The sequence below is a fragment of the Dermacentor silvarum genome, chromosome 1 (assembly GCF_013339745.2).
Source record: "Dermacentor silvarum isolate Dsil-2018 chromosome 1, BIME_Dsil_1.4, whole genome shotgun sequence".
NCBI classification, from domain to species: Eukaryota; Metazoa; Arthropoda; class Arachnida; order Ixodida; family Ixodidae; genus Dermacentor; species Dermacentor silvarum.
In genome coordinates, this window is record NC_051154.1 from 43,474,987 (window position 1) to 43,488,246 (window position 13,260).

Sequence of the window (13,260 nt, forward strand, 5' to 3'; positions counted from 1 at the left end):
TCAACGGCACTTACGCCCGTGTGCTGCGTCGTCTGCTGCGCTGCTGCTTCGCACCTGCACCAAGTGGGTGCAGCACTGGTTCAGGTGGTGGAGTATGCGACCTCGCATATTTTCCTTTTGCTTTTTATTTGTGGATAGTGGACGAACTAACAACCAAATGCATTTATTTTAACTGCAGTAGAAGCCAATGTATAGGTTTGTTCGATTAAGAAAAGGTGCAGGGCACCACAAATGAAAAGGTGCAGGTGGTGCCAGTTATGGTGTGCCGGGCTGTACCCACTCACTGCAAGGTTCAAGGGTGCACTGCACCGCGGCGACACCTTGCCTTGCACCCCGTGCAATTGAGCGCAGGGTGCCGCGCTGCACTTCGGGGAATCGAAGGCCTAGGTGCAGAAGGTGTACAGAAACTTGGCCGAAACATATACATATTGTGATGAAGAAGACGTACACCATGCACTGAAGATGATACACACCAACAACAGCAGCAGCACCGCGATCGCTTCACAAAAGACGACGCTAAAATTACGGTTCAGAGCGCTGCCCGACGTGACTGTTCTAGACGCCTGTTCCGTTACAGTATATCCCAAGAATCTACATCTACGCTTGTTCCGACCAATAAAACGCATTTTAATTGGTGGAGGTGCTGGGTATAACCTGCCAAGCTTCCATCCTGAAAGTCCGCACCCGTAGGCTTCGTCCCGTTATGTCCGAAGACGCAACCACGCCCCCGCCGTCCACGCCCCCTCCACCTGTCATCTGCTCCGGGGTGCCTTACCAGAGGGATCCGGTGGTCTTCAGCAGCACCGACGCCAGTGATGTAGAGGTCTGACTATCGTCTTACGATCGGGTAAACGTCCGAAACCGATGGGATGACGCAACTAAATTGAACAATGTCATCTTCTACCTTTCTAATGCGGCTAACCTGTGGTTTAAAAACCACGAGGCAGATTTTCCCACCTGGGGCGCGATCTTGTACGCGTTCCAAAATGGAACGGAGGCGTTCCGTTCCATCGAGCCGCACACGATTGGTCAATTTCAACCGCGACGTTCAAATTGACCAATCGTGTGCGGCTCGATGGAACGGAACGCCTCCGTTCCATTTTGGAACGCGTACAAGATCGCGCCCCTGGTATGCATTCAAGGCCGCCCTCATAGAAGTGTTCGGGCGCCCCGCCGTACAACAGTTGCGCGCCGAACAGCGTTTGCGCGAGCGCGCAAACGCTGTTCTACAATTTTCTCATTGACACTTATTATCTGCGCAAACGCTGTTCTACAATTTTCTCATTGACACTTATTATCTGTTGAATTCCAATGGCAGATCGCGAGCACTCGGCCAGATCACGAACGGAGCGCGTCGCTCCGACTCGGATCGCTCCCACCAGCTCGCACCAAATCTGCGAATGGAATGCATGCGCTCCCGCGGGGGCACTTAGTACACGGAAACGAATTGAGAGGGCGCTGAACTAGAGCTAAAATAGAGAGGAGAACAACAACTTGGTGGCGCAGCCCACCACACCGCTTCAAAGGAGATGCTTATAGCATCCATCCATTCATGTGCATCGTCCCAGCATTCTCTGGATTTGTTTTCCTTCTGGTATTTCGCGCGAGCATCGCACGTGTAGGCGCGCTTGTACCACCTTGGGCTGTACGGTACCTCGTCGTCCGAGTATCGCCGAACGACATCCTCGACGAACCCAATCACTTTAGGCCTCTTTGCAGGCAGGCGAAACATGACATCAAACGCCCGTTGACACACAGCAGCGTCACATTCACTGTCGGTGTCGGTATAATCATCACTGGACTTGGAACTTGTGTCCGAGTCGGAGCTGTCACTATCTAGTAGCATGAACAAAAGCGCACGGCGCGTCGCAGCATCCATGCGGTCCATGTTTTCCATGTCTACTGCCCGCGACCGGAAACAGGCGACCATGGCTAACCATGGCAGGAAGCAGAGGCGGGTGAAGGAAATACGTCACGCGGACTTCCGGTGAAATCTGCCGATTTCGGCGGAGCAGATATTTTTGCTCCACAGAGCGATCCGGAATCGGCGGCTGGTCCCAATCTGCCATTGGAACACACAACTCACGCTCCCATTCTGCCATTGGAATAGACTTGCTCCACACAGAGCAGAAATACTTGATCTGGATCTACCATTGGAATTCAACATAAGACTAATTATGTAATTAGGTGGAATGCAAAAAAATTATCGGAGTATCTCCAAGCGATGGCAAACAGTACCTTGGTGCTGGCCAGCTACGCACGTGGACTTTGCATATTTTTAAATCTTGGGACACCCTGTATATATATATATATATATATATATATATATATATATATATATTAGACTGTGCGATAATCGGGCCGCTAAGGCACACAAAATGTCATCAACAGCTTGAATCCATTTTCTCGCTGTGGCATTACATTTAGCCAGCCACCGTATGGCATTTCATGTGTAGTGCGATGTATTACGTTCTGACAACTCATCGGCCGTCGAATGCATACTCTCCATCGCCCCCAGTGAACAAAATATGCCTCATAGGGTTTTCAGTGTTATTTCTGGAGCTTTTGCCCACTAAATATTTTTTGTGATACTATAGGATTCGGAAGCAAACTTACTGCCTTCACTGCAGCCATCGTCATCTTAATGTCATAAAAGCATTCATTTAGCACCAACCTCAGATACAATATCATTAATATGTGTAAACTATACAATGCAGTAAACAGCCTTCTAAAAGAACTACTTCTGGAACATCTAGCAACGGCAGGAGAGAAGGATGGCAGTCGCCTTCTATGCCGGCTCTCGCTCCGCTGGAGAGAATATGATGAATAAAGGGCTTACATGTATAGTCACCTATACTGCCGCAACTTATGTGTTGGTTAACGGCTCTGTTCTATACTAAAGTTATCACTATGATTCAGCGTTTTTGGTTGAAATAAGATATAACAAATCCGAAAGACTAATCTACGATGATGAGCCAAGTTCCGAATAGCCATAACCTGTCATGTATGAGGCGTCTACTGCAGCAAGGACTCCTTCTCCTGTGCTTCCCTCCGGTGACGTGACGCTATGCCTTATGGCGGCGCCGCCGTGAAATCCGAGCTTACGAAGTGGCGTATACACATATACCCAAGTTGGCGTCACACAGAGGCTCATTGAAGAGCTGCACACAGGGGCGCATATATATATATATATATATATATATATATATATATATATATATATATATATATATATATATATATATATATATATAACCACGGAAATTGCCTACATTTTAACACGAAAGTGTTTTACGATGGGCCCTACCGAAGATCAGTCCCAGGTACGTACGTCACGCAATCATCATCAGCCTATATTTTATGTCCACTGCAGGACGAAGGCCTCTCCCTGCGATCTCCAATTACCCCTGTCTTGCGCTAGCGTATTCCAACTTGCGCCTGCAAATTTCCTAACTTCATCATCCCATCTGGTTTTCTGCCGACCTCGACTGCGCTTCCCTTCTCTTGGTATCCATTCTGTAACCCTAATGGTCCACCGGTTATCCATCCTACGCATTACATGGCCTGCCCAGCTCCATTTCTTCCGCTTAATGTCAACTAGAATATCGGCTATCCCCGTTTGTTCTCTGATCCACACCGCTCTCTTCCTGTCTCTTAACGTTAGTCCTAAGATTTTTCGTTCCATCGCTCTTTGTGCGGTCCTTAACTTGTTCTCGAGCTTTTTTGTTAACCTCCAAGTTTCTGCCCCATATGTTAGCACCGGTAGAATGCAATAATTGTACACTTTTCTTTTCAACGACAGTGGTAAGCTCCCAGTCAGGATTTGGTAATGCCTGCCGTATGCACTCCAACCCAATTTTATTCTTCTGTAAATTTCTTTCTCGTGATCAGGGTCCCCTGTGAGTAATTGACCTAGATAAACGTACTCCTTTACAGACTCTAGAGGCTGACTGGCGATCCTGAATTCTTGTTCTCTTGCCAGGCTATTGAACATTATCTTTGTCTTCTGCATATTCATCTTCAACCCAATTCTTAGACTTTCTCGATTAAGGTCCTCAATCATTTGTTGTAATTCGTCTCCATTGTTGCTGAATAGGACAATGTCATCTGCAAACCGAAGGTTGCTGAGATATTCGCCGTTGATTCTCACTCCTAAGCCTTCCCAGTCTAACAGCTTGAATACTTCTTCTAAGCATGCATTGAATAGCATTGGAGAGATTGTGTCTCCTTGCCTGACCCCTTTTTTGATAGGTATCTTTCTACTTTTCTTGTGGAGAACCAAGGTAGCTGTGGAATCCTTGTAGATGTTTGCTAAGATATTCACGTATGCCTCCTGTACTCCTTGATTACGCAATGCCTCTATGACTGCTGGTATCTCTACTGAATCAAATGCCTTTTCATAATCTATGAAAGCCATGTAGAGAGGTTGATTGTACTCCGCAGATTTCTCGATTACCTGATTTATGACATGGATATGATCCATCGTAGAATATCCCTTCCTGAAGCCAGCCTGTTCTCTTGGTTGGCTGAAGTCAAGTGTTGCCCTGATTCTATTGGAAATTATCTTGGTGAATATTTTATACAATACTGAAAGCAAGCTAATGGGTCTATAATTCTTCAGTTCTTTAACGTCTCCCTTCTTATGGATTTGTATAATGTTGGCGTTCCTCCAGCTCTCTGGTACACATGAAGTTGTGAGGCATTGCGTATAAAGGGCCGCAAGCTTTTCAAGCATGATATCTCCTCCATTTTTGATTAAATCTACTGTTATTCCATATTCTCCAACAGCTTTTCCCCTGGTCATGTCTTTCAAGGCCCTTCTAACTTCAGCGCTAGTTATAGAAGGAGCCTCTGTATCCGGTTCATCACTATTTTGAATGAAAGTAGCTTGGCTGTTTTGGGCACTGTACAGGTCAGTATAGAATTCTTCCGCTGCTTTTACTATGTCATCGAAATTGCTGATGATATTACCGTGCTTATCTTTCAGTGCACACATCTTGCCTTGTCCTATACCAAGCTTTCTTCTTACTGATTTAATGCTGCGTCCATATTTTACGGCTTCCTCAATCTTTCCCACGTTATAATTTCGAATATCCCTTACTTTTTTCTTGTTGATTAGTTTTGACAGTTCAGCGAATTCTATCTGATCTCTTGAGTTGGACATTTTCATCTTCTGTCGCTTCTTTATTAGGTCCTTTGTTTCTTGGGAAAGCTTACCCACTGGTTGCCTTGGTGCCCTACCTCCCACTTCAATTGCTGCTTCTGAGATCAACCTAGTTACGGTTTCATTCATTACTTCTATGTTGTCTTTATCTTCCTTTTCTAAAGCTGCATATTTGTTTGCAAGCACCAGCCTAAATTGATCTGCTTTTACCCTTATTGCCTCTAGGTTGGCCTGTTTCCTCTTGACTAATTTCACTCTCTCTCTCTTCAAATTGAGAGAAATCCGAGACCTCACTAACCTATGCTCACTGCACTTTACCTTACCTAACACTTCTAGATCCTGCACTATGCTTAGATCGGCAGAGAGTATGAAATCTATTTCATTCCTTGTTTCCCCATTAGGGCTTTTCCAAGTCCACTTCCTGTTGCTGCGCTTCCCGAAGAAGGTATTCATCATTCGGAGCCTATTCCTTTCCGCGAATTCCACTAACATCTCTCCTCTTGCATTCCTAGAATCGATGCCGTAGTTGCCAATTGCTTGCTCACCAACCTGCTTTTTCCCCACTTTTGCATTGAAGTCGCCCATGACTAAAGTATACTGAGTTTGCACCTTTCTCATTGCTAGTTCAACATCTTCATAAAACTGTTCTATTTCTTCATCATCGTGACTAGAGGTTGGGGCATAGGCTTGTACTACCTTCATTTTGTACCTCCTATTCAGCTTTATTACTACAACTGCTACCCTCTCATTTATGCTGTAGAATTCATCAATGTGGCCCGCTATGTTGTTATGCACTAGAAATCCTACCCCGGATTCTTTCTTATCTGGAAGACCTCTGTAGCATTGACGTCACGCAATCACCATAGCACAAATCCGCGAGATGGCTACACTTTGCCGGGTTACAGGTTTACAGGGTGGAGACACCGCTCGCGACGTCAATATCTTGGAGAAATCTTTTCAGCGTGAGGCACGTCGTCCCTACGCGGATTTCGACAATTTCAGAAGAACAAAATGTACCGCGCGCCAATTTCTTACCAAATCTGAGCACGTTATGTCGAGGTATGGTTGCGGGAGCTGCTGCTGCTGCTGCTGCTGCTAATAATAATAATAATAATAATAATAATAATAATAATAATAATAATAATAATAATAATAATAATAATAATAATAATAATAGCTGCTACAAACGCCCGGTAATCGTGTCCTGCTGGGAAAATTATCTTCATAACAGGCACATGCTACAATTATAAACTTTTTTCAGGGGAGGGGGACTCCTCCCGATATCAAAATTGAATCCTGCGTATGCCTCTGACAGGACTTTGCTATTTTACTGTTGAGATGTTCCACCAACGAAACTGTGGGAATCGATCTTATGCGACGCATTTTGCAGGTAGCTGGCTATGCAGCATTGCATGCCATGTATGCATGTCATTCTCGTGATGTCATGCTTGAATTTAATGCAATTAACACTGAAGCAACATAGCGATCCACCGTTTAGCCAACACCGTTACGCGTCGTGTATGAGGCGTGTATGCAGCCAGGTCCCTTTCTCGCGCTTTAATGATTTGCATATGTCATGACATAACATGAATAACATGACACGACATATATATTGTTACGTGGAAGCACAGTAGGTAAGCTGCTTACACGGTGTATATACAAGGGGTAGCAAGCACTGCCCAACATGGAACCCAGCCAACAAGGCACGTCGTTGTCCTCAGATCAGCCAGCTGGTACGTACGTTCCACTAAATCCAAGTGTCGACATCATCGTCTGCGAATACCACGTAGCATGATCCCCGGCGGCAGAAGCGCCGATCCGGTGCCACTAAGGATCCACATCAGAGGAATGGTGGCAATCCTTAAGTCTCGAAACGTGGACGACGTCGGTGGGCAACGGGCCATAAGATGTTGTGGGACCGGCTGACACAATCTCGTACGTGACGTCAGTCACTTGTCGAAGGACGCGGTACAGGCCCGTGTAGCGAGGAAGGAGCTTTTCTGAAAGGCCCATACGTCGGGAGGGGGTCCAAAGGAGCACGAGGGCACCCGGAGCAAAACGTGCGTCGCGGTGTCGTAAAGGCGCTTCTGATCGCCTTGGGAAGCAGCAAGTCTACTACGGGCTATCTGCCGCATATGGCAGTGCAAGGTCCCAATCACGGTGGTCAGCCGACACTTACTTGAAATGCATATCTGTTAAAGTCCGATTCAAGCACTCGGTACACGTGAGCCCGTTCGTTTGGGGATGGTATGACGTGGGGGTCTTGTGCTGTGTGGAGCAGCAGCGCAGGATGTCGTCGATGACTTTCGACAGGAAGGTACGGCCTCGGTCAATCAGCAATTGACGTGGGGCACCGTGGACTAGAAATGCGTCACGGAGGAGAAAGTCCGCCACGTCTGTAGCACAGCTGCTCTCTGCTCGTGTCATTGCGTAGCGCGTCGCGTAATCAGTAGTGTTGTGATCGGCCGTTTCACCTTGAGAACGGTCGCTCACGAAGATAATGAATGAGCCGTGAACGAGCCGTCAACCCCATCCGAGCCATCCTGAACATGACGAATTATGGCAGGCAGTTGGGCTCTGCCGGGAGGGGACCTTTCTTCAGGTGACTCGTCATCCCGTTGGTGCCCAGTGAGGTGCCTGTGCTTGGCATGAAGCTCTCGTCGGAGAAAAACTGCCGCGAACCTCCGGACTGGCGGGACATGGTGAAATTCGTCTCCTTACGCCGGATTGGGGGAAGGCGACGGGACAAAGGGAACGAAAGTGTTAAAGGGGGGGGGGGGGGACGCACGCTTGGTGATCCTCTTCGACAGCTTGAACTTGAACGAGAACCTCATATCTTCAGCATTTTTTGAAATACTCTTGTAAATATGTAATATAAACGTGTGTATTTAAATGTCTTGGGTGTCGGGCCCAGCCCCACGTTCCCTTACTTCGCCTGCTGACGGGAAAGCCCAAATCCTCGGACCCCCAGTTGCAACGGTAGCGACTGCAACCCACTTGTTTTCTGAACCAGACGTAGGAAAGGGTCCGAGAAGGTCCAAACCTACATGAAAGAAGGGCTCAGGGGAGACGTCGATGGGCTGAAGATACCCAGCAGGAAGCGTAGACGGTTTCTTTCGCCATTGACAAAGCTCGCAGGCGCTTATATAACGCCGCGCTGAGCGGCTCAGGCCAGTACAATAGAAGCGACGGCGCTCGCGGTCATGTGTCCGAGTAACACCAAGGTGGCCTGCGGTTGGGGCGTCGTGAAGCTCACGAAGAACTGCGGAGCGCATGTGGGATGGTATAACTAGGAGAAGATCAGGACCGCCAGGGTACACGTTACGCCGATATAAGGTACCATTCTTCAGAGTGAACATGCGCACAGAGGCGTCGCTGGGAGAGTATTTCACGCGCTCGATTATTTCCCTTAAGTAGCCATCCTGACGTTGTTCGTCGGCGATGTTAACTGGCTCACGGAAAAGACGCAATCGCGGGATTCAGTGCCTGAAGATTCACAGTCGAGCACAGGGTAGCGGGGCAAACAATCCGTATCTTTGTGCAGGCGTCCTTGTCTTATATATCACCGTGTAGGTGTACTCTTGCAGGCGCAGAGCCCATCGAGCGAGTCTGCCGGTAGGTTCTTTCAAAGAGCCAAGCCAACAGAGGGCATGGTGGTCGGAAACTACTGTAAACGGTCGGCCAAATAGATACGGGAGAAATTTTGCGACTGTCCATACAAAAGCGAGGCACTCACGTTCTGTAATTGAGTAATGTCTTTCCGATGCGGACAGCAGCCTGGCGTAAACGATGACCTATAGGTCGCTTCAAGTTGACGTTGGGCCAAGGCAGCGCCTATCCCGTAACTACTAGCGTGAGTGCGGACTTCAGTTTGAGCGGATGGGTTGAAGTGGGCTAAAATGGGGAGCGTTGTGAGGACTGTGGTTAACTCGGAGAAAGCCGCCGTTTGTGCAGCACCCCAGGTATAAGGGGCGTCTTGTTTGGGAAGATCTGAGAGGTGGTTTCGCCATCACTGCAAAATTCTTCACAAACCGGCGAAAATAGGAACAGAGCCCCACAAGGCTGCGAACATCTTTGGCAGACTTTGTCACAGGAAAGTCATTCACGGCTAAAATTTTTTGTACGCCGGATGCGTCTACAATGTGGCCAAGGATTGTAATGCGCCGGTGGCCAAAACGGCACTTCGATGAATTCAGGTGAAGTCCGGCACGGCGGAAGACATCAAGAATCGCTGAGAGGCGTTCGAGGTGTGTATGGAACGTATTTATAGGCGAAAACCCAATCACGTCGTCTAAATAACACAAGCATGTATACCACTTGAACCCATGGAGCAGAGAGTTCATAATTCGCTCGAATGTGGCTGGGGCAGTACACAGACCGAAAGGCATGACCTTGAACTGGTAAAGCCCATCAGGAGTTACAAAAGCTGTTTTCTCTCGGTCCATTGGGTCCACAGCAATCTGCCAATAGCCAGATCGAAGGTCTGGACACCATACAGACAACAGAAGCGGCACCATACACACAATCAAGGGCATCATCAATTCGCGGTAACGGGTAAGCGTCTTTCTTCGTGATGTTGTTGAGGTGGCGAAAGTCCACGCAAAAGCGCCACGATCCAACCTGTTTTTATTGCGATAGCATTTATATGGACATTCCAAGCGGATTTCCGCCGTCGTCGTCGTCGCCGTGATATTCCGTATTAAGTCCAAGGGCGATAAAATCGTCGCCGCGCGCGCCGTATGTGCGAGTGAAAGGGCGCGAGGGACGCGCGCTTTCACGGAGAGCGAACGCATGGCGGAGAGCGAACGAGACCGTCGCGCGAAAGGCCGTGGGGGAATGGGAGGGAGGGGGGCGACGTCGTGCGGCGGCACCAATGGTGCAAGGGGAACTGGCGACTCAGTCTCGCACGCGAAGAAGGAAAGCGGGAAGGCAACGCGAGAGTGAGGTGGTGCGTCTTCTACTCAGCCCGCAACTGCACACTTGTACTTTGAGCGGCTGCGGCCGGTCGCCCGCACCGTATCTTGAAAGCGATCTGCAAACGGCTCATAGCTTTGTATGCGCTGTGCATTCACAGCTCAGTTTCCGTTGAAGCGATAAACCTCACAAACTTTCGCTAGCTGCTGCAGCTGCGCTTGCTCACGCCAGCGTTTTGACAGCGGTTGTCTGCGGTCGTCGAGTGGGATCGTCGAGTGTTTGCTTGTGCGCGCTGACACCATGATTGTTAATTCAGTTAGTAAGCGAATGTGTCCAAGCTTATACAGCCGATAAAACTACTATCTTTACTCCGTATAGCTCTCTACTAATTTAATATCGCAATTGATGCTTCGCCTTTCGGGCGAAACTGCGACTTTTTTAACTATAAAACAACAGGGGATGCTCAGGGACCAGAGGATTGTTCGATAATGTCCTTCGCAAGCATCTTGTTGACTTTCTGCTGGATAACGCTTCGCTGAGACGCAGATACTCGATACGGGCGCCGGTGAATAGGGCTGGCATCAACTGTATGTGTGTGGTGCGCGACAACGGACGTCTGGTCCAATGGCTCGATTATCGAAGTCGAAATTATCGCAGTACAACTCGAGAATACGTCTAAGAGATTCAGTGTGCACAGGCGGAAGGTCATTGGCGATCATGCTGCGAATTTAGCCGCTGCCACAAGTTGTCGATGTCGCAGTGCCCGTCGGAAGACATCATCCAGCGCCAAAGCTTCGAGCAGAAAGTCTTGCAGGGGGTAAAGGTAGGCTACAGAAAGCCCCTGTGGAAGGACTTGCTTGATGAAGCCAAAATTCGCAAGAGGAAGGCAGGTTCTGTTAGCCGTAATGCTCAGGACCCTGTAGGGTTCAGTGACGCCATGCGTCAGCAGACTGACTGAGTGACTGACTGAAAAACATTTATTTACAGAAGTTTTTTACAGGTAGGGTGGGGAGCGGTCCTTAAGGGGCCGCCCCGTACAAAGCACTAGATGGGCTCCCTCTTACGGGAGTCCATTGGCGTCGACCGCGGCCCGGGCCCGCTCGACCAAGGCCCGTGGGGCTGTCAGGTCAGAGCAGCCGAGCAGGGCTGCATCCCAGTCCTCATGGGAAGGGTTGGGTAGAGGGGGTATAGGTTTGGTTTTTTTTTTACCATTTTAACCATTTCCCCATACCATGTGGAAAATGTCAGAGGAATTTTTCTCAGTGCGGGCACTTTCCTCGTGCAAGCGGGGTCGAGGTGTTTTAAGATTGGCGGGAACAAGAGAGTTTTGGCATAAAGGTGAAGGGAGGATTCGCTCCTCCGCCTTCGTGAGGCCCTTACAGGGGTTGGGATAGATGGAGTGGCGGGATTGATAGACTTGTGTGACTTCCTTAAAGGTGTAAGCGGGATTGGATTCGAGGTGTGGATCGGTAGGGGACGAGGATGATGCCCGGAGAGCGAGCGCGCTGGCAGCGGCGTCGGCCGCCTCATTGCCCTCGAGGCCTGTGCGAGCCGGAGCCCATATGATCGTTCGGTGTGCGGGGGCACCCAGGTAGTCACTGTTTTGCAGAATTTTGTGGGCAAAATGCGTAATGTACTCCTGTTCGATATTGCGGCAGGCACCCCTCGAGTCGGTGATGATGACCCGCGAGCCCTGATCTGCGGCGGCTAGCGCGATGGCGATCTCCTCCGCGTGTGTGATGTTGTGTGCACGGAAGGTGAGTCCGTTTACGGCGGTGTTTTGGTGGACGACCGTGGCCGTGTACCAACCCCCATGGTCCATGATCCACGTAGAAGACTCCTTATTTGTGACCTTAGTGGAGAGCCAAGGCTTCCGCCCTCGCGAGGCGTCGGCCACTGTGGTCGTCTCCTGTCATGTTAACCGGAAGAGGGCGCACGTGCAGGGCGTATCTCCAGACTTCGGGAGATCGCGCTCTTCCGTACGTATTGAGTCATGGATGTGTAGTCGGGCAAGGAGGCGGCGACCCGACGGTGTCTTAGAGAGTCTAGTGTATTGGTTCGTCAAGTGCGTCTCTCGCAGCTCCTTGAAGGTGTTCACCATTCCCAGGCCCAGAAGGCGCTGGTTGGAGGTGTGGACCAGTCGCGTTTGTAGATTTTGCGGAGAATGACTACAAGTGCATTCTCGTCGAATTTGCGTAGGTATGGAGCCGAGTACAGGACTCGGCTGGTTACGAATGCATGCGCCAGCCGCAAGGCGTGTTTGCATCGTAGCCCCCCGCGCTTGTTGGAAACCAGGCGGACCATCCGGCCCACCTGGTCCCCCACCTTACGCAATTTGGTCAATGTTGTGTCTGCTCTGCGATGTTTGTGAATAAAGGGCCCCAATACAGTGATCTCGTCACGTTCGGGTATGGGTCCGCTGTGTAGGGAGAGGGCGATTTTGGTGGTGCACTTTGGTAAGAGGCGTATGTGCACGAATTCCCATTTGGATGGGGAGAACTGAAGGCCGCAGCGACGGGAGTAGTCGTACACGATGTTCGCCGCTTGCTGCAGGTTGGCCTCCATGTTTCCTGCCGAGTCATGTGACGCCCAGATGGTGATGTCGTCGGCATACAGCGCATTCCGGATGCCTTCGACTTTTGCCAGCTGAGCGGGTGTCTTATCATTGCCAGATTGAATAGGAGGGTTGAGAGGACCGCTCCTTGCGGGGTCCCTCGCGTGCAGAACGTCAGTGAGAGGCGTCACGTAGTAGTCGCCATCTGGAAGAGCCGGTGAACATGACAATTCGACATACGTCACGGTTTTAGATGGTAGGAAAACAAAATCTCGGCAATGTAATGTAAGCGAGACGGAAAAGGTTGGTCACTGGGTTCACAGAGGCGAGGCAGTTCAAGGCGGAGGACATGTACCGGTGGGCAATCAATCAGAGCGGAACGGGCAGAAAGAAAATCAAGTCCAAGTATGAGGTCCTGAGGGCACTGCGCAAGGAGCGAAAAAATAGCAACCACCTGGTGAACGGCAATGGTAACCCGAGCTGTGCACATTCCAGCGACAGCGGCCTTCGATCGCACCGTCAGCGACACGCACGACTCGGGTCGTGTGAAGAGTAAGGATCTTCATCATGCGGCGACGAAAACTGGCACTCATGACAGAGACGTGCGCCCCAGTATCAACCAAAGATC

General features: G+C 49.6%; 1 protein-coding gene across 1 annotated transcript in view; it reads left to right on the top strand.

Annotated features, from left to right (window-relative positions):
- The window catches only part of LOC119437001 (uncharacterized), a 121,462-nt gene that overhangs the window by 8,521 nt on the left and 99,681 nt on the right, over window positions 1-13,260 (top strand). The gene's annotated exons all lie outside the window — the stretch shown is intronic.